Here is a 22,240-nt window from a genome sequence, read left to right on the forward strand (position 1 = left end):
TAAAGTGGTGTCTCCTTTTAATGAAGAATTCAATATGTAATGAAGGTATAGTTCTACAAAGAGTACTAAGGAGATACAGAGCTCAGTGGATTAAGTCAGCTATACCTTTTCCTGTGTAGAGTGGGGAATATATGTGCCCTCCTATAGCAAGCTAGTTTTCTTGAAGAATATGGGGCAGTTTTATTCACTTTTTATTTGACTTATGAAGTGTCTTTCTCCAGGAAAAATAAACTTACCTCCTTGTTGTGGAATTGCAAATAAATGGGTAGAAGTACACAGATAAAGTTGAGTGCATGACATTAAAATGTGTATTTAAATACAGAGCACCTTCCATCTCCAATGCCTGCTCTTGGCAATATTTTTACAGGGGGGAAATAAAGAATTCCTCAAAGTTAGTTCCTTCCTTTCTACATTTTCAACTCTGATAGTTCCTCACTTTCCACTTTTTCAACTCTGATAAGCACAACTCCACCAGCCATCAATTTCTTTCCTTTAAGTCAGTTCCAACAGCCATTCTGGGGATCCATTACACAGATAACAATAGCTAGAGCCTCTGAACAGTTCAGAAGCTTCTGAGTAAACCTATGTTTTCTCCTGGAAAATTTGTCTTCCCTGCATTATGAAGGGTAATATGAACCAGGTACTGTAGCTCTGTGTTTTTTTCCAGGGAGAGTTGTTTCTTGTAGGTGTATATTCAGTTTATTCTCTGATTTTGCCAGCTGGGTGATGAGAAAAATAAATCTATTGAACTGAAAAATCCCTGGAAGCTGCTGGTTTGGACTACTAGATGTGGTAAGGATCTTCTGTAGTCCCTAGGATGCACAAGCTTGGGATTTTTCAGACTAGTTTCCAGAGTAATTCTATGTTAAGTTATTTAGCACCATATTAATCTTCAAAATGCTGTGTTTTTTTAAGATTGAGCACTGTGTCCAGTTCTGGGCCCCTCAGTTTAAGAAGGATGTTGACTTGCTGGAACATGTCCAGAGAAGAGGCTGAGGGAGCTGGGGTTGCTTAGCCTGGAGAAGAGAAGGCTCAGGGGAGACCTTATTGCTCTCTACAACTACCTGAAGGGAGGTTGTAGTCAGGTGGGGGCTGGTCTCCCAGGCAACCAGCACCAGAACAAGAGGACACAATCTCAAGCTGCACCAGGGAAGGTTTAGGCTGGAGGTTAGGAAGAAGTTCTATACAGAGAGAGTGATTGCCCATTGGAATGGGCTGCCCGGGGAGGTGGTGGAGTCACCATCATTGGAGGTGTTCAGGAGGAGACTTGATAGGGTGCTTGATTGCATGGTTTAGTTGATTAGGTGTGTTGGATAATAGGTTGGACATGATGATCTTGAAGGACTTTTCCAACCTATTCTGTTCTATTCTATTCTATTTTATTCTACTCTACTCTACTCTACTCTACTCTACTCTACTCTATTCTATTCTATCCAAAGATGCATTTGAAAATCTTTTCAGACTTCCTTAAACACCATGATTCTCTCTTTTTCGAGGCTAAGATCTTATCACATCCTAATTCAAGTCCTATCCATGGTCTGCTGTGCCTTGACTGACCTTCTTTGAGAGGTGAAGATTGCCTTCTGTCTTTGTTCTTATGGTTCTGTATTACAGCTCTGCCTTTTTTCACCTGTGAGAGGCACACTGGTGTACTTGTGATGGGTTAAAATTTCCCCCCCCAACATTAGCTTTGCCAGACAAGTCCAGTTGGAAGCAAATGAAAGCTGTATTTACAAGCAAAACTACAATCTACAATGAAATGCAATGAATATGTGCAAAATATACAGGATTTACAAACAGAACAAGAACCACCCTGGTCTACTAGCTTCTACTAGCTACTAGCTGCTCCTTTTCTGTCCCTGTCCCCATCCCCCTGTACAAAAAAAGGGAGAAAGGAGCAGGCAAGGGAAACAGAAGCAAACTACTATCTCTCCAGAGTGAAGGAGCAAGAAGAGAAAAGAAATGTTTTGGTACCACCAGTCTGATGGCAGATATCTCTCCAAAGGGATTGTTTAGAATTTTCTTTGTTTTCCTTTTTACACCCAATAGTGATTTGTTTACATTGTACTACTTTTCTCTTCAAGATCCATGAAAAATTTTAAAGGCATAGCCTAAAATTACTTCAGTACTTTACAAAAATGATTTGATTCCTGGGCAGGATTTGTTGGTATATCCAAAAAAAAAAAAAAAATCCTCTGTCCAAACAACACCAAACAGTAAATTATATGGGACAGGAGGGAATTAATAACAGTTGCTCATATTTCACTCAAACTGAAAGCCCAGTCTGGACATGATTCAGCAATGTACTGAGCACTTAGCTACAAATCCGTCAAAGAGTGCAATCAGGTTGATTTTGAAGGGGAACATCAAGATTTAATTTTCTGATGACATTACCCCTGCTTACCACATTCCAGTCACAAGCACAGAGAATCAGCTTACTATGGCAATGAATAAGGCCAGTATCTTGAAAGGAAATGCCCATTTTCTCCATTTCAGATTACGTTTATAAATTCTGGAAATGCTAATTTATTGCAGTAGATTAGTTTAGAAAATGCCAGAAAAATCTAACAGCTCATTAGCAGTCAGATTCATCTTGCAAGCATGGGGGTTCATGTACATGCTTCATCAGTTCTTATTAGATGAAATACAGTTTATAGTACAGCGGACACTGAATACCTCACAATATCTAGACTACAATATTTTTACTTCCTTCTCATTCTAAGTACAGTCCTTAAAACCACCTGGATTTCTAAAGGATCAGTTTTAATCATGAGTTAATTTCCATGTTCAAAGGTGGTTCAGGTGCTAAAATCAAAATATGCAGCAGAAGCTTTATGAATTAAAAAGCTTAGTTTGATGATGTATATGTTTCCATTCAAACCGTAGTGCTCGTTAAGGTGCAGAAAGAGATAAGTTCTTAAGCTGGTGTTCATTACTTTCTGTACACTGAAAAGAGCTCCTGCAGAGAATTGCCTTGGTTATCCCAGTTTGTGAAACCTAATGACTTTAAGGACATGCTTCCAGGTAACATTAGATCATCAGCTCTTTGCCTCTTTTTAGCAGTGCAGGTTGAAAAGCCTGACGTGCTTTGGATATTGCTCATTCTTGTCCCAAAAATGCTCATGTGTGAGATGTGTTGATCTATGGCCACTTCTAATGACAGAAACATACCTGTGGGTATAAGCAAACTTGTGGACATGTAAGCCTTTTTTTACACTTAATACTTCCCAGCTGAGGCTGTGCTTTTGAGCAGTCCACTGGTGCCTATGTGGCAGATGTGCTTTCAAACCTTCTTAGACACCTGTACTCTTAGGCTGCAATTAATTTTACCCAACTTGACTATTTAAATGCTTACTTGTGTAAGCCTAAACTCATAAGCCTAACATCCCTTTTTTTATTTTTTGCCAATAAACAGGCATGTGCAGAGGGCAGTTACTCTAGGAGATAAATAGGACAAGCTGCCCTGTGGAGATGTCTAATTACCAGCTTTAGGTGATCCTGCTTTGGCAAGGAGATTGGACTAAATGATCTCCAGAAGTTCCTTTCAATCACTACTATTCTGTGATTCCGTGATTCTATGACTCAGGTGACTGGCTGAGGTTCTGAAGATGAATTTACACACAACAAAAAACCACTTGTGGGATTTGGGATTTGGATTATGATGGTGAAATCTCAATCCACATCAAAATTGAATTCTGAAGAAAAAAAGCCTGTTGACATTACTGAGGACAGACTTTGAATCTAAGAGCCCAGTGATATGCCTGCAGCACAGACAAAGATGCAGGTACCGATCATGTCAGCACAACTTTCTCAATTTGCCAGTAGAAATGTGTGGTAGTTTCAGGCTGTGCCTTGAAAGTTTTCCACAGATCTTGACCAGAAAGTAGTAGAATGTAAAAGAAATCACCATTGGATGTAAAAAGGAAAATAATGATGAGTTCTAAACAATCCCATGAGATAGACAACTAACAAAGTTGGTTTAGACTAACATTTTATCTTTCCTTTTGGCTTCCTCCACTCTGGCTAGTGCTTCTCATGGCTTTTCTGATCTTGGCTGTGTTCTTTGTTGTGGCTGAGTACTAACAAATAACTATCCGCTCTTTCTCTTGCACCTTGTATACAGGGCGGGTAGAGGGAAGGGGGCAGGGATTGGGGAAGCTATTCTTAGAGGACACAGTCAGAGGACACAGTCTCAGGCTGCACCAGGGGAGGTTTAGGCTGGATGTTCGGAAAAAGATCTTCATAGAAAGAGTGATTGGCCATTGGAATGTGGTGCCCAGGGAGGTGGTGGAGTCACCATCACTGGAGGTGCTTAGGAAAAGACTTGATGGGGTGCTTGGTGCCATGGTTTAGTTGATTAGATAGTGTTGGATGATAGATTGGACTCAATGATCTCAAAGGTCTTTTCCAACCTGGTTACTTCAATTCAATTCAATTAAATTCTATTCTATTCTATTCTATTCTATTCTATTCTATTCTACTCTACTCTACTCTACTCTACTCTACTCTATTCTGCCTCTGGTTTTGTCCAGGGGGGTTCTTGTGCTGTTTATATATTGTAAATACCTGTAAATATTGTATATTTTGTACATATTCATTGCATTTCATTTTAGATTGTAGTTTTGCTTGTAAATACAGCTTTGTTTGCTTCCAGCTGAGCTGGTCTGGCAATTTAATGTTGAGAGGAATTTTCGATCCACCACATAGTGTGTTGACAACAGCTTGGAAATTAGAATCATAGAATCATAGATTCTCAGAAGCATTTGGGGTGGAAAATTTCTTTAAGATTATTGTCTCCAACCATTAACCTAGTTACTGTCAATTCCACCAGCAAAATCATGTCCCCAAGTGGGCTGCAAAGTCTCCCTGCAAAACTGGGGTAAATATTGGATGTTAGCCTGCCTTGAACTCTGTCCTGCTTTAAGGCAACCAGCTAACTCATGGAAATAGACAGCAATCTCCAGACTGCCCCTTCCAGACTTTTAAGTGGAACAAAATTTCCTATTATGGGGAGACAGACAAGAGACAGTGTGTTCTTATTTTGTATGAGTTTTGTGGTATTTAATTAATCAATTTATACTAAGTGCTACAGAACATGCTGGTACATGGGAAGAGAAGCACTGTTTGTCTTCAAAGAGTTAACTTTGCAGGTCATACAAAACTTTGTCCTTTGATTGACACTCAGGATCTCAGAGACCTCAAAAGCTGTAGTATCCCTTCTGAGAGAAGGTCACAGAGAAGAGATGTTTAATACAGTTTTTAAATTGTCAGAAGTCCAGAGGCATCTTTGATTTTCCAGTGTTCTGAATTTGATGTGGACATTGCACTAATTGCTCTGATCCTCTGTGATAAGTAACACTCATGTATCCATGTCAGTGTTTCTGAATCATTAGCTGATATTGACACTTCTAGCCTTAGGATATTACTAAAATTAGAGACCTTTAACATCAGTTCTTTTTTTTTCCCTCTCTTGAGGACACTGGGATATTTACTCAATAAGTCCCTGCTGGGAGATTCTTGTGATCTTTGCCCCTTCCTTTCTCCAAGGCAGCTCTGCAATCTATGACTGGTACATGCCTTTCTGCCTCGCTTATTTTGGGTCTTCTTTAATACTCATGAGACTGCTTGAAGCTTCTTTGGTATCAAATGAATCACTTATGGGGATTCTGTGATCTCAAAAGCATGCTAAAATTCTCAGTTCTTTAAAGAACTACACGTTTGTTTTGTAGGCATCTTGAATTCCAGTCTATTTACTCTTAATTCAGGACATGTAAAAGTTATTCTAATACATGTTTTAGGCTGTCCTGCCTCCAGGGATGGTGACTCCACCACCTCTCTGGGCAGCACATTCCAATGGCTAACAACTCTCTCTGTGAAGAACTTTGTCCTTACCTTGAGCCTAAACTTCCCCTGGCACAGCTTGAGACTGTGTCCTCTTGTTCTGGTGCTGGTTGCCTGGGAGAAGAGACCAACCCCCACATGGCTACAACCACCCTTCTGGTAGCTGTAGACAGCAATAAGGTCTCCCCTGAGCTTCCTCTTCTCCAGGCTAAACAATCTCAGCTCCCTCAGCCTCTCCTCCTAGGCTCAAGGCCTCTCCCCAGCCTTGTTGCCCTTCTCTGGACACATTCAAGAGTCTCAATGTCCTTCTTAAATTGAGGGGCCCAGAGCTGAACACAGTACTCAAGGTGTGGCCCTAGCAGGGGCAGAATGACTTCCCTGCATGATGTGGCCTAGGGGTGTCCCTCTTCAGAGTCCCATCCAAAACCTCAGGATGCTCCAGCAGGTGGATAGAAGCAGCAAATGATAAATTTCACCTCACTGCCTGCAGGTAATAACCTATACAGAAGCCAGTACAATCAGTGCTGGGATGAATAGGAAGGGGTGAATTATGAAAACCTCATCAGATATTTTGTTTTTAAAGTGAGAAAATAGCTTGATGGAAGTTGCATCTGTAAAAAGCATAACAATTTGAGGATATCTTTTTCCTTTCAAAAAATATTTTCAATTTTAACTTAAATAATGCTTTTGACTTTACTTGGTCCAGTTTTAAAAATATTAAAAGGTTGCTTAGTGGTTTGTTTATTTTTCTTTTAATCAGAAAAAGACTGAAGGTTCATTGATCTGCACTACCAACCCCCAGAAAATCAAAGTGGTACTCTGGGAAAAAAAGAAATACAGAAGAGAAGATGACTTGCAGATTTTCTCCTCACTTCTATTACTTGAATCCAGTTATTGAATCTATATGTCTTCTGTCATCATGATAACTGAACACACTTTTCCATCACTTACATTTGACCAAGAGGTTGTAACATTTTCTTTCAGCTATGGAATGAACCACACATGACTTTGTCACTGTATGAGTAGATTACTGTAGAGTGCTCCTTTTTCTTATGGAAAATTATTATAACAATTTCCTGCAGCAATTTTCCCTGATGCTATTGTCACATAACAGGGACAGTAGAGAGGTGTGTAACTCACTGTGTAGAACTGTTTGTCCATCAAGCAGCAAGGAGGTTTGATAGAGGTGTTACCAGGGGATTATATCCAAAGTGCACGTTAAGGGAATTGTGGCTGAAGATGTATAGACACAGAAATAGCTGATACCTGTCAGAGTTGCTAAAAATATTCTTGTTATTGTCAGGTTACACAATGGTTTAATTCCCCATGAAAGTCTGGGTGACATATTTTCTAGCTAAGTGAATAAAATGACAAATACTACCAGGGCTAATAATAAATGAATTTGCCTTTTGGATGGTAATCTTTCATGCTAGCTCATATGCCAGTGCTTAAGGCAAACTATTTAAAACACACTTCACTTAGTATGAATCTGGCAAAAACACACAAGGAAGAAAAATGAATCACAAGCTTTTTGTTGTTGACATATGTCTCTCTTTCCTTCATCTAGAAGCCATTTAACAGGCCATGGAATCAGGAATAAGAGCAGTTTTATGCAATAGATCAGTTTTCTAAATAATAATTTACCCAAAGAAAGAAAATAGTATCTATGTTGGAGTATAGTATGCATCTATATATTATTTTCAGAGGAGATTTTTGTGATTTATATACATATATATCTTGTAGGAAGAAAATTAGGGAGGCAAAAGCACACTTAGAGCTTAGACTGGCCTCTGCTGTGAAGGACAACAAAAAGTCCTTCTATTAATATAATTAATACATATTAATAGCAAGAGGAAGGGCAAGGACAACTTCCACTCCTTGGTGGACATGGAGGGGAACGCTGTATCAAGGGATGAGGAAAAGGCAGAGGTACTTAACACCTCTTTGCCTCAATTTTTACTAGCAGAACGGAATGTCTTCCAGACAGCTGGCCTGCAGAGATGGCAGAAGGAGCCAGGGAGCAGCATAGTTTCCCTGTGTTCCAGAATGGGGTTACTAGAGATCTCCTCAGCCACTTGGATCCCCACAAGTCCATGGGACCAGATGGGATCCATCCCAGGTTGCTGAGAGAGCTGGCAGATGTGCTGGCCAAGCCACTATCCATCATTTTCCAGCAGTCCTGGCTCACTGGAGAGATCCCAGAGGATTGAAAGCTGGCCAAAGTGGTACCCATCCACAAGAAGGGCCGGTTGGATGAGCCAGGGAATTATAGACCTGTCAGCCTGACCTCAGTGCCAGGCTAGATCACGGAACAGGTCATCTTGAGTGCAATCACACAGCACTTAGAGGATGGCCAAGGGATCAGGCCCAGCCAGCATGGATTTAGAAGGGCAGGTCCTGCCTGACCAACCTGATCTCCTTCTATGATCAGGTGACCCGCCTGGTGGATGTGGGGAAGCCTGTGGATGTGATCTACCTGGACCTCAGCAAGGCTTTTGACACAGTCCCCCACAGCAAACTCCTGGCCAAGCTGTCAGCCCATGGCTTGGACAGGAGCACACTGCATTGGATTAGGAACTGGCTGGAGGGCCGAGCCCAGAGAGTGGTGGTAAGTGGTGGGCTGCCCGGGGAGGTGGTGGAGTCACCATCATTGGAGGTGTTCAGGAGGAGACTTGATAGGGTGCTTGGTGCCATGGTTTAGGTGATAGGTGGGTTGGATTGGTTGATAGGTTGGACACGATGATCTTGAAGGTCTCTTCCAACCTGGTCCATTCTATTCTATTCTATTCTATTCTATTCTATTCTATTCTATTCTATTCTATTCTATTCTATTCTATTCTATTCTATTCTATTCATGTGTGTGTGTTGCATTCTGTGTTTGTCCAATATGCCTTTATACATGGATACCACAGAATCACAGAATTGTCAGGGTTGGAAAGGACCTCAAGGATGATGCAATTCCAACCCCTCCCTGCCATGGGTAGGGACACCTCACACCAGATCAGGTTGCCCAGAGCCACATCCAGCCTGGCCTCAAAAACTTCCAGGGTTGTATTAATTTAATATAAATTTCTTGGCATGTATGCTTTAATAACTCCTGAAATGGATATTTTTTTGTAATTCATTGAACTTTACAGGCAAGTCATAGATGGGTTTTGTTATAATAATGCCATTGTGAAGATTTAAACATGTAAAAGTCATCTGCTTGGGGTCCAAAAGTAGCAGAAATCTGTTTCCCTACTGGATTTCCCAGCCAGATTCTGTCAGCTATAGTTCTGGTGTGAGGAATTTAGAATTAAGGCAATTCTTTGTGCTTTGAAAAATGGAATATCATGATGGAACTGGAGTACCTTATTTGTTGAGTCAGAGTGTCTATAGAATAGAATAGAATAGAGTAGAGTAGAGTAGAGTAGAGTAGAGTAGAGTAGAATCGAATCGAATCGAATAGAATAGAATAGAATAGAATAGAATAGAATAGAATAGAATAGAATAGAATAGAATAGAATAGAATAGAATTAACCAGGTTGGAAGAGAACTTTGGGATCATTGAGTCCAATCTATCATCCAACACTATCTAATCAATTAAACCATGGCACCAAGCACCCCATTCAGACTCCTCCTGAACACCCCCAGTGATGGTGACTCCACCACCTCCCTGGGCAGCCCATTCCAAAGGCCAATCACTCTTTCTATGAAGAACAACTTCCTAACATCCAGCCTAAACCTCCCTTAGTGCAGCTTGAGACTGTCACTGGTAAATGGAATGGGCCCCTCAGTTCAAGTACAGGGAACTGATTGAAAGAGTCCAGCACAGAGCCACAAAAAATGATGAAGGGAGTGGAACATCTTCCTTACAGGGAGAGACTGAGGGAGCTGGGACTCTTTAGCTTGGAAAAGAGGAGACTGAGGGGTGACCTCATTCATGTTTATGAATGTGTAAAGGCTGAGTGCCAAGAGGATGGAGTCAGGCTCTTCTGGGTGATGCTTAATGAGGGGACAAGGAGCAATGGGTAGAAGTTGAGGCATAGGAAGTTCCATGGAAACATGTAGGAAAATCTTTTCCCTGTGAAGGTGATGGAACACTGGAACAGGCTGCCCACAGGGTTGTGGAGTCTCCCTCTCTGGAGATATTCGGGAGCTACCTGGATGTGTTGCTGTGTCATCTGCTCTAGGTGATTCTGGTCTGGCAGGGGATTGGACTAAATGATCTTTTGAGGTCCTTTCCAGCCCCTAACATTCTGTGATTCTGTGATTCTGTGAATAGTTTACTTTCAATAGTCTGTACAGGGACATGTTTTCAGCAAGGAACATTGGTGATCTCAATCTAATCTGAGAAGGAAAATTGACCAGGCAACTGTTACATCAAGAAAACCCCAAACCCCAAACCAAACACCCTCCTCCCACACACACACACAAAAAAAACCCAACCCAACTCAAAACCCAAACAACCCAACCCAAACTAAAACAAAATCAAAAAAGGGAAATTTGGTAGCATATAGCTGGCAAAAGAGCCAGTAGTGTTCATGTTTTTTTCTGCAATCCTGATGTATTTAAAGACATAATGAAATCATGATGAGGTTTGTAAAGCATAAAACAAATCTGAAAATCCCTTTGGCTTAGGAAATTACAGCATCCCATAAACTGATCTGCTCTGATAGGTCAGCTGAATTACACTGAATATATATGTTGTTTTGGTGATCTGTACTTGTATATTAATGTAGCATCTTGACTTCAGCTCATCTTCAATGAAGGGAGAAACTGAGACATTATCCCTAAACAAAATGGTTTTTTTTTGTCTCAGTACTGAGAAAAACAAATAACGCAAAGGGGAAACAAATGAATCCAAGTATCCTCTTAGAATTATTTCCCAGTTATTTTTTCTTTTTCTAATAGTCTTTGATGTCTTCATTTGTTGTGCTTATTCTTCTTTATTTCCATTTTCTTTTGATCTTTTATCTTTCTCCTCCATTGTATTTAAATCCCTTTTCCACTGGCTCATTCATGCAGCCAGATCTTTATTCCACATACTGTTGATTCCTCAAGTGCCAATTTTGCTTTCAAAGCTCTCAGTCTAACCCACACCATTCCTGAAATACACCCAGTCATTCCCTACTAGATGCTGCTGCTGATTCTGAGAGAAAATCGCCTATACAATATACATTAGGACACACACAGCCGGTGTTATAAGAATATGAGGATTCATCTATCCCCAAAAGAGGGGGAGAGGAGAAAGAGACCAAGAAAGAAATTTTATTTTCCTAACAAGCAATCATTAAGAAATCATTTTAAGACTCTGACAATTATTTCCCAGTGGCTGGCTGTGTGGGAAAAATAAATAAATAAAACAGGCAAGAAATTGTGTTTCATACAGAATATCAAGTAATTCTATATGACAATGTGAATCAAGCACTTGGGATGCTAAGAGAATACAAATTAAAGCTCACTCAGGCAACGTGCTGCCTATCTTGATCAAAAATGTCTAGAGATTCTTAAAAAAACAGACAACCAAAACTAAATCACTTTTTATTTTGTTTTTACATTTTCCCCCCTCTTTTTCTTTTGTTATTTCCAGCGTCTGTGGAAGCACTGCACAGTTGAATTATAGTATATATACACTTTGCACATGCAAAGTAAGTTTTTATAAGCACTTCCATTTAACATTTAATGCATCTGAAAACAACTGCTCTTTACAGAATTGTAAAGAACACTGGGAGTCTATAGGGCATGAGCAGTCAGTCTAATTGTCCAGCACTGCCTAGCATCAGGCACCTTATCGCTCCCCACCGACTCTTTACAGAATGCAGGTTTCTCATTTCCTATGCTTCTCATTGTCTAAAATTGACAATGTAAATATTCCCTTCTCCTTCCTTTACCCTTCACCTGATTTAGCCATGGTCATGACAAAAAGTGAATCCATTAGAAGCAAAAGCCTTTGTATGATTTCATATAAAATGCTTTGTGGATTGTAACATATACTACTATGCACTTGTATTTTAAGTGTGCATTGTACAGAATAGTGCATGGAACTGCATTAAAAAAGAATATTTTCCCTGTAAGAAGGTATGTATCTGCTGCAGCAAACAGAAAATGCATGTGCTGTCCTATACACTGTGTTATCCATCTTGTATATTACATAAACATTAAAGTTACTGATTGCTCGTTCTGTTTCTTTATATTGCTTCATTGTAAAAGAATGAAATCAGTAAGGTGACAGGCTTAGGGTACCACAGGACTGCAAAATGACATCTGTAGGACATGGTCCACTACTTCAAAACTATCTTGAGTTAGAGTATTGCCTATCAGTAGAGTACCAAATAACATACTGACTCACTGAGAAATAGAATGTGTGCTCTTATATCTTTCTTCACAGGAAATGATAGAAATGATTATAAAACAGATTTTCTCCAGACCTAGTGGAGTCTTAGAAACTCTTATTATGGGGAATTCTGACTTCATAGTGGCTGCAGCTCTGATGCATTATGTTTCCGAGTTCCTATGATTGCTTTTGTGAAACTGTTAAATATGAAATAACAAAATCGTGTGCAGCCATATTTATAATGAATAACACTGACAAAGCAGTCAGGAGCAGCTGCAGCTCTATATAAGTTCTTTTTTTATGTATTTATATATATTTTTTTTTTCTCTCTATTTTTGCCCATTGAACTGTCTGTAAGCAACAGAGTGGAAAATAACTCTCTGAGAGCTTAGACTCAGAGAAAGAATCTATAAGGCTTCTCTAAAGTGTAAGAACTTCCAAATACCATCATTTAAAAAAAGAAAAAAAAAGTATTCTAGATTCCTGGAAAATGATGAAATTCCTAGATTTGTTTGCCAGATACTAAACTTTCTGAGAGAATATCTTTTTCATTTGGATGCTCAGCCCTCAGCCTGTTCTCTGACTATGTAGCACACCAAAATTATACAAACATATCACTGCTCCTGACTTAGAATGGAATCTGTTTCTTGAGGCAAGTCAGTATGCTTGCAGCAGCAATCTTCCTTCATACATTTCCTGCATGAAAAATGGTTTGCTCTGATCTGTTGTTCTTCAATTTCCATTTATATCTGTCATTCTATATTCTATGTAAGAAAATTCCCTGTTAGAATTCTTTGTGGTATTTAAGGATTTTATACTTGTCAGTTTTAATCTTTTCCGTCTCCTCTATTTCATGGAATGAGGAGGTAGGTAATTTTTTTTTTATTATTCTCATTTCTTTCCTTCTAATCAAAGGATTTGTAAACTTGTAGCCTCACAGTATTCAGACAGAAGATTTCCTTGGTAAAGGTTACAACTATTTTCACTTACATGTGCCTGTCTTTGCTGTCAATAACTTTGACACAAAATCCAGGCTGGATAGGGAAATGGGCGTGCTTGCTTGTAAAGCAAAGAACAGCACTTCTCCAAGTTCCTAAGTAACAGATGCCAAACTTTTCTGAAACAAGTTCATTAAATCTGTATATTTACAAAAAAATACATTTGTCATTGTCTTCCTCCAAAAATATAATTTGGTCCATACTGTATGAGTTACAGAACAGTCAGAACACTTATTGTTAAATGCAAACAGTAGTTCCGGACATTCCTGGGAAGCAATTTATCTGAACTGTCTTAACACAATCAGATGAATCTCCTTCTGGATTTATGCTTATCCTTTCTGAGGACTAGTGAGGAAGAAAAGCTAATCCAGTCACTTACCTGTTCAATTTTATAAAATAAGTGGAAATGACTGCTGGAGAGAATTCAATTGAGTGCCATGAGGATGGTTAGGGGAGTTGAGCACCTCCCATGTGAAGAGAGACTGAGAAATGAGGGGCTGTTTAGTCTTGAGAAGAGAATACTGAGCGGGGATCTCATCAATGAGATCAGTCTATAAATGTCTCAGGGGTGGGTGTTGAGTGGATGGGCCAAGCTCTTTTCAGTATTGTGCAGTAATAAGGCAAGGAACAATCATTACAAGCTTGAACATAGAAGATTTCACCTCAACATGGGGAGAAACTTCTTTACAGTGAGGGTGACGGAGCACTGAAAGAGGCTGCACAGAGAGGCTGTGGAGTGTCCTTCTCTGGACACATTCAAAACCTGTCAGGATTCATTCCTGTGCAGACTACAACAGGTGATCCTACTTTGGCAGGGGGGTTGAACCTGATGATCTCTGGAGGTCCCTTGCAACCTCTAATGTACCGTGACACAGTGATACTATGACTCCTCAGTACATTTCATGGTGAGAGAGGGGAGAAGAAAGAATCATCCTAAGGAATCATCCTAGGAATTCTGTTGAAGATATTACTATGTCTATGATCCAAGATTATCACAGGCTTTTTCCATGAGCAAGAAATGAAATGAGAAAGGTTGTTCAATGGGAATAAAGCAATTATACAAAGGACACTGTGCACTAACATAAAGAGGTGCTATGTACAATGCACAAATAATGATAATGAAGAAGGCATTTGCAGGTAAGCAAAAATTTCATTTACACCCACATTAAATCTCCCTCATACTTCCACAGCAATGTAAAGGCTCTTAGTGCAAATGAGAAGTAGGCTCCAAAGAGCTTTTCATCTAATGATTGTGAAGTGTTTCATATTGCATTGCTACCACTGCCATTAATGATGATAAGTTAGAAGGAATTGTGGGAGGTGGGCAGTTTTGTAAATCAGGGGTTGTGGAGACTCCTTTTATGGAGACTTTTAAACCCCACCTTGATGCTTTCCCGTGCAGACTAGCCTAGGTGACCCTGCTTTTGTCAGGGGTGTTGGACTGCATCTCTAGAGGTCCCTTCCAACCTCTAACATTCAATGATTCTGCGATATATGAACTGAGGATCCTTGGAATCTAACAGACAAAAGGAACAAAGAAAGAGATAAAAAATGTAAAGGCTTCTTAGGGAAAAAGGATGGGACAGTGGCAGAGGCATGAGACAAGACTGGGCAAGAGGTTTCTGTGGAGAGACAGGACAGATTTCAATAGGTTGCCCAGAGCCTGGGAGGTCCATGCCAATATACTCTTTGGGTGGTAACAAATCACTTACAGCAAGATTTTAACTTGCCTATTACTAGGTGCCTGTGTAGAGAGAGCTACTAAATTAGCATGCTCTCATCCTAAAACCTCAATAGATATATTGCTTATGCAATAAGCATAGTATGTAATGACATAAAGTCTGGTATATATAACAAGTTCAAGTCAGTGATTCACTGCTTAGACACTTTCTTGCTTTAAATCCATTAACAGAGGTTGAATTACATGGTGAAACATGGCCCACATAAATGTGACTTCTACAAATAAACTGAATATAATCAATGCTATTCCAAAGGCTAACAGATTCATTTAATGTGGCTAGGCATCAAAAAGGAGGTGTGATTAGTTGGGCTTAGTTGTGATTTTTTGGTTTGGGTTTGGTTGGTTGGGTTTTTTTATGTGTGGATTTTTTTGTTTGTTTGTTTGTTTTGTGGTGGTTTTTGTTTTTTTTTCAGTAAAATTGAAACACTGAGTTAATGATTCCTACTCCAACTAGATGAGGTTTGCTTTGTTCAAATTTCAGTGGGGTTCTTTTGGAATTATATATACCCTCTGAATTAATACTGGAAGAGTTCATCACAATTAATATCATTACAACAAATGCTGAAGGGATTAATAAGGATTTGCTACTTGTTGCAAAGTGTAGAAGCCCCAGGGGTTTTGCCACTGAAGAGTACTGGGGTGGCCTCATCTTGTCATATCTTTTGGATTAGAGATATTAAGTAAAAACATCTGTAAACTGCTACAAGATTTACATTCTCCTTTCTGTTATAAATGACATTGCTAACTCTACTGCTCTTCTGGGGAACCACTTAATTTTGCAGTTGCTTCAGAAAACACTTCATAAAAAACATTTATTGAATTAATTGTGATATTTCTAATACACTATGCATTTATATGCTCGTCACCACCTGTAAACTCTTCTCCCAGTTGCCTTGTAGAGGCAAAACTGGAGCATTTTGTGTGTGATTAAATTTAAAATTCCAGTAGCTCTAATTCTCTGGTCTCATCATGTAGCACTCTGCAGACATGTCAAGAGTGAAGTTTGCTGGCATTTGATTTGTGCCTTCCTTCTAGCTGTCTTTTCTAAATGGGGACCAAATATCTAATCCCCAAATCTCTCACACTTAATATTACCTGGTTTTGACATTGTAGCTATTTGAGATAAAGGCTAATGAATTCTAAAACTTCTTGAAATAAACTGCATATGGCTAAGCTTTGTAATTAGCTATAACCTTTATTTTCTCAGGAATTCAAAGCAACATCCTCATGGTATAAGCAACTGTTTAGGAAATAGCAATAGGAGAAAAAAAAACCACAACAAGAGTTTGAAGGGAAAAATATATTCATTTGTTTGTGTACATGAGGAAAAGAGAACTTTAAGGAACTTTTCAATCATTCCTATGTGGCCTGGGAGGAGGCCTCTTCATAAGTCAGGTTGGACTCGATGATCTTTGAGGTCTCTTCCAACCTTGGTGATACTGTGATAAAAGTACAGTTGTATACTGGCTCTCTCCTCTTTGCTGTTGTGAATGTACCATGGCTGCAGAGAATCCTTTCAGCCTGTGAAGATGACTGCTGAGTCTTTCCCTCTAGTCTCTGCAGTCATGCAGAAATGGGTACTAGTTGCCTTAGTCTCAGCTTGAGTCTCATCCTAGTTGCCTTTTGTTTGGCATCTGACCTAACTTGTCATTCAATCCCCCTCAAAACATGAACAGGTAAGTGTCTCCAGAGGACAGTAAATGTTAAAGATGTTAAAAATTAACAGAATATATAATTCTTTGGACACATTTGGTTTTTTTCTTGCATCATTGACATTGACAGGAATCTAGAGGGCTTTCTCAGGCTACAGACTTAGAAGTGGCAATCAGCTATTTAAATACGGGTAACTATCAACACTGAAATGCCTTAGTATACATGAGACATGCACAACTGGAGGTCAGGCAAGATATTTACTTATTCACCCTTTTTTGACTGAATCTCATCCTTAAATTTTACATACCAACGTTGCAATGACATGAATCCTACCCAGTTGTAATATAAATTATATGCAAAAAAATTATCATCACTATCAGAAGCATTTTAAACAGTTCTCTCACTTCAAGACTTTGTTTGTGTCCTGCTTCAGGCACTGGTACAATGAAAGAACTAATTCTGCTCAAGGATATTTTCCAAGTCCTATTTTCATTCATGAGTAACCTTGTAAAGAGCCTTGAAATAAGACTCTTCCATTAAAAAAACCCCTAGTATTCAGTATGAATGCAAAGATCTTATAAAGAGACAATTCTTAAGTCCCTGTGGGAAAACGTGAACATCCAACCATATGAAAACAATATGAGTGCAAAATGTTCTTTTGAGCTGTTCTGCACAACCATGAAAAAGGGCTCAATTATCATTACTGAATGAGGCTTTCCTGTGCATTTCTTCTGTAATTCTGTTGGCCTAAGCCTGGTTGCTCAAAGATCTGCTTCAAGTTTTATGCCTCTAAGGTAAAAGTATAGTAAAAGACATTCCTGTCACTTTTACCATACAGAAATATCAGCCTGTTGTAGTATCCTATCAATCCTAATGTGAAATTTCAGTTTGCATAGCAGCTCCACACAGAACACATGTAAATGGTAAATCTAGAGCCCTTAACTGTTCATTCTTCCTAGGAAATTATGCTTGAGATGACACAATAAACCCCTTCACAGCCCCAGGAGCCAAGAAATGAGAATTATGACATATGAAGTACAAATATGGCCTTTACAGCGTAGTAAACACACAATAAATTATATGGCTTTTAGTATGATGGTGTATAAGGCTATAAACAGTATTTTATCCTGCAGGTGTGAATGATGCCTGACATTTTGCTACCTCACTATTTGTGTGTAAATATAATAACTTGTGAGTAAAATAGGCTTTTCTAAAGTCCCATTTCTGGATACTGTACAGCACAGAAGCTTTTGTACAAGATTCAACTCCGAAATACAGAGAAACATGCAATGAAGAAAACCATCTGGAGTGATCAGTGCAAGGATTGGCTTAGTATACGAGTTACAGTAACAGCTGGAAATCTGCATCAAATTATATCATGGAAGGATCAGTCGGTTCCTGCTGCTGTCAGTAACAGTAGCTGTGCAACAGTATAATAGTATGTTGCTGGCATAATTCTGATTGGTATGGCATCCATACCTATGGAAGCACAGGTGGGACCTGGAGACAAACTCATATTTGACAACTGAGGTATGAGAGAGGTCAGGTTGCAGAGTATGAATAAAATCCAACTTGCTTTTGTGCTTATTAAAGATTAGTGACTTGAAGAAATAAAGAAACTAAAATATGGTTTCCTAAAGTGAACCACTTACTTTTAATGGATGAGCACATTTCTAGAACAAATGCAGTCTCTGGAAGATAACTTAATCATGACCTGGCACTTTTCCTCTCCTGAAATGTGTTCTGGAAGATTCTCTAATGTTTCATATGGTGACTCATTTCCAAAATAAAGAGACACCACACCAGCAGAACAGGTATTAATAGTGTTCAACTTTCAAAGATTTTGAGCAGTGGGTACATTCACACCAGTGATGCAAATTTTGTTCATTGTGAGAGGGTCATAAAACACTTATTGAGCTATTAACATTTACCCCATGTTCAGAAAAGTTCAAGAAGATAGATAGGGCACTGGTGGACTTTAGTCTTCTAAAACACCATTGAGAGCACAACTGTGATACTGTGAAGAGGAAGAATGGTAGAGGAGATGATGGTGAATGGTCATAGCACTCAGGTTGGAGAGGGGAACAGGAAAAGAACTGAAGCAGAAAATTAAATGGTTTGATACTGATTTTGAATAATAGCTACGGGTCACCCTGCATCTTACTGTACTGGAAATGCATACATACAAACATCCCCCACCTGTGATCCATTTAGTTAAGGTGAAAGACGACATCTCCACCTCCATGGCTTCCCTCCCTTTCCTTATGTGAATACACACCCACAGGTTAGTAAGGAAAATCTAGCCACTTAGAAGACTATTCCATAGCAAAATTTCCTTTTCAATCTTTTGGAAAATTTGGGTTCATTAACTCCTTCTGAAAAGTTGGTTCTCTTGTGAGTCCTTTGCTCATCAGAATCTAATTATTATTACCTTCCATTCAGGTTTGTCTGCTTGGGTCTAGCTATCAGAGATGGTCTCATGGGAAATCAGACTTGCTGAGATAATTGTTAGCACTGCCAGCTACCTCTCTAGTGGGAGGTGCTTTTTTCTGCTTCCATTAACTCTTTTCCTCTTTTCCTGCTGACCACTCTTTCAAACACACAATTGTTGTATTCCCACAGTGAGCTGAGGCAGCAAAACACCCAAACCATGGATTTTGAATTGTAAAAATTATAGCTGGAAGAGATCAATTAGGTTATCCTACTAGCATTGAAAGATAATATCTCACACTATAGTTTCTACCGGTTTGTTCAGCCTAATTTTAAAAGCCTCAAGGGATGAGGCTTCTACACTTCCTCTAGAAGAATTTTCAACAATTTAATATGATTTATTGCTTTTGTTTTCTTGTATGTATTCTGCTGCATAATGCATTTCCATAACCCTGAAGTTACATTCTTTCAAAGATACTTGAAATCAAATATTCTTCCTTGATGGTGTCTTGGCTCTATATGAGGTTGTTGTTCTTCTGCATAAATAATAGTGTCAAGGATTAGGGCTGGGCTCTAAATGAGTGATAGACACTCTTTATTAACCCCTCTCTATCACTTCCCAAAGAGAAAAAAAAAGTATAATAGGCTTTAATGGGGAAAAAATATTAATAAAATGAAATATATACCAATATATACAAACCCAATATCAAATCCAACTCCCTCTCATGGCAATTAGTCACCAACACCGCTGATGCTGTAGCAGAAGTCTCAGACTGGACTCAGTAGCAACAAGACCCAGAATCACAAGTTAGATTCTGGAACTGAATTTAAGAGCTCATGGGTCAGGATTGAAGGCAAAACAAACAGGATTCTCTTTGGATCCTGGCCATTGAAGAAGAGAAAAAGAAGAGAGCTCAACCCTCATGATCCCTTAGCTTTGTACCAAACATGAAGTATATGCAATAGAATATCTCACTGGTCAGTTTAGGATCACCTGAACTGTTCAATCCTTCCTGCAGGTGTGGCCTTTTACTCTGCACCCCTACTTAGTACACAGATTTTAGCAGTGACCTTGGTCTGCACACCAATCCTTGACATTAACTAGAAACATCAAGTGTTACCAGAACCAGAAGTGGACACTGCCAGCTAAAACATGCTCTTAATGTCAGAAAGTACAGTTATTTAGAAATGACTGAGCTTAAAATTAAAATCACTGAAGAGAATGCTCTCTTCTAAGTCAAGCCAGGACAAATGGATGTCTGCTATGGAACACAGAAAACTTTTAGATTTTTCTTTTTCTTATTCTTTCAGAACTTTACCTGTGAAAGGACATAAAAATAATCCTTCTATGGCATTTCCTACCTAAACAGCTCTTAGTGAAGAAATGTAAGGGTTCCTGGCAATCACATCTGGCTAAAATTATCTAATGTATCCTTCCCTAGAGTAAACTCACTTACTATATTCAACAGTTTCTTGCTTATTTTTTTCTTCATCACTTACTGTTAACATCTGGCTTTCTGTGTCCATGATCTGTCCTTGACAGTCACCACTTATGGTTCCATTGTCAGTTTATAAGTCTTCTTCCCACTCTTCCTTTTCCACCATCTACTCTCACTGCCAGTGATTTCCAATCTCAAGCATCATTCACATCATCTTCGCCACTGGTAGCTGAGCTCTTTTGTTACAGCTCAGCTACTACTAGTAATGACAATTTCTCCTTCCCCATAGTTCACTACTGTTGCTTAAAATTTTCTGTTCTATATCTAAAAAAATCACAGAAATTCAACTATTGATACTGTTCTTCTGACCCCCCTCCTATTCTGTAGAGAGTTCCCTCCATGAACACATGTATTTCACAACTGTCTTGTAAACTTTTATTTCTGCTCCATATTACCAATTCCTTCCCTTTTCTCAATTCCTGTTCTCTAATGCTGTTGGTCAGTGATGTGTGTTTTTCTCACAAAAAGACCATGAACAGGGTATGTTCTCTCTTCATTTTCACTAGTAAAGGCCTGTGTCCCAGCATTCTTCTCTTAATTACTGAAGGTATAGCTCCCTCAGGCTCCTAGGGATCTATTAATTTTTCTGCTAAGGTTTCTATAGCATCTATGCACCTTATCTTAAAGAACACTTCTCATCTACATATAGTAATTTTAAACTCCTTGTTGTGTTGCTCCCAGGACTTGTTCAGGAGGTCCTGCCCGATGTCCATCTTGCAAATTTTATTTTACAAGTGTCAGACTGGATTGACTCCACATATAGAGGCATAGGCCTCATCACATATGCATTAGGAAGGCATCAACACAATGGAAAGGGTGACTAGAAGAATCTGAAAAGAATTTAAGGACAACAATTAGGCAGATAGAATCTATTTAGAAACATATTTGGATGAAGTGCAATAAAAAATATTTCATTCTTGCAAAATGTTAAAGGACACAGTCTCAAGCTGCACCAGGGGATGTTTAGGTTTGAGCTGAGGAGAAAGTTCTTCACAGAGAGAGTTGTTAGCCATTGGAATGGGCTGCCCAGGGAGCTGGTGGAGTCACCGTCCCTGGAGGTGTTCAAGAGGGGATTGGACATGGCACTTGGTGCCATGGTCTAGTAGGCATGAGGCCTTGGGTGACAGGTTGGACTTGATGATCCTCGAGGTCTTTTCCAACCTTGTTGATTCTATGATTCTGTGAAATGTACAATTTCTGCTGTAACAATATCATTGCTAGTATTTTGCATGTGATTATGTTTACAACAGAAAAGGAAAGGCTTTTGATACCTGTTTCTAAGTTAAGGATGATTGCTTACTGTTTTGCCTGTTGTGTGGGTCTATCAATAGTAAAATCAATCCTCAACCTTGTAAATCAAGCAAACCATTCAGAATTTTCGTATGTTCTGCTGAAGTTTGACTGAAACGTGCTTAAGAGTTTAATTAAATCAGTATTCCTATTTGTTTTCATATAAAATATTATTATTTTTACATCTGTCTCAAAACACTAGATCAGTCACAGGATCACAGGATGTTAGGGGTTGGAAGGGACCTCTGGAGATCTTCTAGTCTAAAACCCCTGCCAGAGCAGGAAACCCCCCTGCCAGGGCAGTTAAACCATGCTGCAAAATTAAAGAAAAGCTTTGTCAGTTGCTGTCATATTTTTCTGGGGCAACAATGTTTGCATTAAAAATACTTTTCTTCAGAGAAAGAAATGGTTTTAATCAAACCCACTTTCAGCTATGTCTATCCAGAGGAATCAGAAAGCACTTTGTACTGAA

The sequence above is a fragment of the Dryobates pubescens genome, chromosome 6 (assembly GCF_014839835.1).
Source record: "Dryobates pubescens isolate bDryPub1 chromosome 6, bDryPub1.pri, whole genome shotgun sequence".
Lineage (NCBI taxonomy): Eukaryota > Metazoa > Chordata > Aves > Piciformes > Picidae > Dryobates > Dryobates pubescens.